Source organism: Sinocyclocheilus rhinocerous, unplaced genomic scaffold (genome assembly GCF_001515625.1).
Source record: "Sinocyclocheilus rhinocerous isolate Xijiao unplaced genomic scaffold, SAMN03320098_v1.1 scaffold2726, whole genome shotgun sequence".
Lineage (NCBI taxonomy): Eukaryota > Metazoa > Chordata > Actinopteri > Cypriniformes > Cyprinidae > Sinocyclocheilus > Sinocyclocheilus rhinocerous.
This window is the reverse complement of record NW_015637150.1, coordinates 72167-76359: the sequence shown is the minus strand read 5'-3', so window position 1 is coordinate 76359 and position 4193 is coordinate 72167.

The window sequence follows — 4193 nt, the reverse complement described above, 5'->3', positions numbered from 1 at the left end:
CAGCCAAAACACGTGTTTTTGAGTCGCCCGTTAGTTCACTCTCTGTCTATGCACCCAATCTTGAATCATCTGTTTTGCCAATGTCAGTAAGTGATCCTAGTGAGGAAGTGTCTGTCTGTTCAGTGCCCCAAGGTGTGTCTAGCTCAGAACCATCTGTCTTACCAGTTTCAGTCAAGGAATCTAAATCTGAACAGTCTGCTGGTCTAAATGTAGCTGTTGAATCTGTCGCTGAACTGTCTGCCTGGTCAATCCTAGTCTGTAAGCCTGTTTATGAACTGTCATCTTGTCCAGTATTCCAGAGTCTGTTTGATTTCCCTGTCTGCCCAGTTCCAATCAGGGAAACTGTTATCTGCCCCATTTGTCCAGTTAACCCTGTCACTGCCATAGAGACCATTCATGAACTGTCTGCCTGTTCTGTTTCCCCAAATGTGTCTGTTGAACTGTCTGTCTTACCAATCCCAGTTAGTGAGTCTAATTATGAACTGTCAGCCCAGTCCGTCATGGCCAAGCAGACTGTTAATGAACTCTTTACATTTCCTGCCTCGGTCCTTGGGGCCGTGAATACTCTGTATGTGTTGTCTGTCTCTGCTTTTCCTAGGTCTCAGTCTCTGCCATGGTTTCCTGATGAGTCTGGTCCTCTGTGGTGGTCTTCTGCTCCATTTGCTCCGGCCTGGTTGTCTTCTACTCTCTCTGCTCCTCCGTGGTGGTCTTCTGCTCAGTCTGCTCTGGCCTGGTGGTCTTATGCTCCTCCGTGGTGGTCTTCTGTTCCGTCTACTCCGCTGTGGTGGTCTTCTGTCATTCTCTGGTGGTCTTATGCTTCGTCTGCCCCACCGTGGTGGTCCTCTGCTCTGTCTGCTCCGCCCTGGATTCCTGCTTCGCCGGCATCACCCTGGTTCTCTGCTCCGCCCTGGTTCCCTGTTCTGCCCTGGCTTTCTGCTTCGCTGGTTCCGCCTGGGTGCCCTGCTCTGCCTCAGTCCCCGGTCTCTCCACTTCCATGTGGACTTGGCCCTCCGTCCCTCCCCCTGTTCCGCCTCCACTCCACCGCCCTCCTGGATTATATTGAGATAGGAGCGTCTGGAAGCCACTCCTTGGGGGAGGGGGGATATGTTACAAATCCTGTTCATGGACTTCTGTCCGATCGCCACCAGGGGTCACTCGTCCATCATATTGACTCTCTCACTACACAGACTGTGACAAGTCACCACGGACTACATTTCCCATCATCCATTGCACTGATTGCACACAGCTGTAACCAATTACACTCACTCAGATCCTTCTCAAACTGCAGAGTATTGTATAGCATTTATCACTCTCCTAGCGATAGCTACTCTACCGAGCCAGTTCTAGTTTTCATAGTCTAGCCTTCATCCGTCCCTCAGGTCATTTTGACCCGAAAATGATTTTCAAAAGAATTCTAAAAATCGTGTGTTGACAGTACCGGTCCAAGATTTCTTTACTTTTGTCACACTTGCACCGGGAATACACAAACATTTTTTAATTTTTTTTTTAATTCGAGGAGTTTAAATGGGTGCAGTAACAAAAGTAACAAAAGTGTCCCTCGCGGGTCATTTTGACCCGTATAGGAATGAATGGAATTTACGAGAAAACTGCATTTTTGTTGTAATGTTGGTGAACTTGCTAGGTGTATTGTGCTATAGGTTAACTGAGACTTGTTACAGCGCTTACATATTATTGCTGTTTTGTTTGCTTTTGTTGTCCTCATTTGTAAGTCACTTTGGATAAAAGCATCTGCTAAATGTACATGTAAATGTAATGTAACTTTATCTGACCATCATGACTTTCTGTTGGATTTAAATTGTGAAAGTTGCATGAGTGTAAACATAAACACTGAAAAAGTGCCTTTTTGATTTGAAGTGGTCTCACAAATTAATTTATCTTAATTTTAAACCAATTTTTAGTTGAACTTAGTCAAGACTGTAAACTATATTCAAATCTGTGTTTTGAGTTTTGTGTATGCATTATTATAGCTATTTAAGTAGAACACAATTTTACAGAACTGTACTGGGCTGAGTTTCCCAAAAGCTTCGTAAGCCTAAGAAGTTCGTAAAAACGATCGTACGACTGATCTTAATATTACAGTTAGTGCTCTTCTGCTCCGTCTGCCCCGCTGTGGTGGTCCTCTGCTCTGTCTGCTCCACCGGCTTCGCCCTGGCTACCTGCTTCGCCGGTTCCGCCCTGGTTCCCTGCTCCACCCTGGCTTCCTGCTTCGCCGGCATCACCCTGGTTCTCTGCTCCGCCCTGGTTCCCTGTTCTGCCCTGGCTTTCTGCTTCGCTGGTTCCGCCTGGGTGCCCTGCTCTGCCTCAGTCCCCGGTCTCTCCACTTCCATGTGGACTTGGCCCTCCGTCCCTCCCCCTGTTCCGCCTCCACTCCACCGCCCTCCTGGATTATATTGAGATAGGAGCGTCTGGAAGCCACTCCTTGGGGGGCTATGTTACGAATCCTGTCCATGGACTTCCGTCCGATCGCCACCAGAGGTCACTCGTCCATCATATTGACTCTCTCACTACACAGACTGTGACAAGTCACCACGGACTACATTTCCCATCATCCATTGCACTGATTGCACACAGCTGTAACCAATTACACTCACTCAGATCCTTCTCAAACTGCAGAGTATTGTATAGCATTTATCACTCTCCTAGCGATAGCTACTCTACCGAGCCAGTTCTAGTTTTCATAGTCTAGCCTTCATCCGTCCCTCAGGTCATTTTGACCCGAAAATGATTTTCAAAAGAATTCTAAAAATCGTGTGTTGACAGTACCGGTCCAAGATTTCTTTACTTTTGTCACACTTGCACCGGGAATACACAAACATTTTTTAATTTTTTTTTTAATTCGAGGAGTTTAAATGGGTGCAGTAAAAAAAGTAACAAAAGTGTCCCTCGCGGGTCATTTTGACCCGTATAGGAATGAATGGAATTTACGAGAAAACTGCATTTTTCATTATTATTATTTTTTTTTGATATACAAAATCTGAGACAATCGAGTAAAGATTTATACCCAAATGAAGGGCTGAGACTACAGAATACCCCCAATGCAGAAAAAAACTCACATGCACACACACATTCACAAACACACACATGGTACACACACTCTCATAGAACACATTATAATATTTTTTATGTTTCTGCTGGGATATGACACGCAATTAACACAAAATTTTTAAATAAGGTACTTTCTCTATTTTTGCAATATTCAAGTGTTCATGTCCCTGAATAATACCTGCATGCACCTAAGTCTGAAGAGTACACATAATATCTAGTAGATGCAATCCTTGTGAGTGAGAAGTCTGGTGTGGAGGCTGGATCTGGAACTGACTTCTGTCCAGGTTATCTGTCTTCACAAACTGCCCTGCAATACAATTCAAACAAACAATGTAGTGTGAGGCTCTTACAGTCACAATCAGGGCCAGATTTATCTCTTATCGTGACATAGGCAAAAAAATTTTTGGGCCCCCCCTATTAATATATAATATTACCACCCCTGCAAACAAAAATATTTCGTAATCAGTGGAAACCGTTACAGTGTTTTCTATCGCAATAAGTGCTCATGTTCAGTTCAGTCAATAAAAATCAAATGTCTTAATTTGTTTGAGAACAGAGAACCGTTCCATTAATAGGCTCCCGCGTCGTGGCCATATTACCACTTCGGAAATGCATTATTCACATCTAGTGGGTTCAACTGGATAGGCTAACAAAAGCATTAAAATGCAATGACACTTACATTGTCGTCGCATTTCGTGCGCCACTGATAAGGCTGCCTGACGCACACCTAAAATTAAAAACACCGAATGTGGATTTTTATTTTAAATTCGACGAATATTCGAAATTCGAATTATTTTTGACAGCCCTAGTGTCTTGAAGTAATTTCTTACGTACCTCATCCCAAACCTTCCGTTGCAAATTCCAAAACGTCATTTTAGATCTAATAACAGAGGTTTGAGCCATTGATATGCAGGCTATGCAGTTATTGGAGAGAGAGAGAGAGAGAGAGAGAATTAAGCGCGTGTGAAACTGCGTCTGTGCGTCTCTCAGCAGTGTTCAGCAGCAGCGTATACTAATAGTGAATCTTTAAGTTGAACTGCTTCAAGAACCTCGCTACTAAGAAATGTCATGTGGCTTTTCAGCTGCGAAACTATTTTATTGATAAATTCACGGGGCAGCGCTGACAA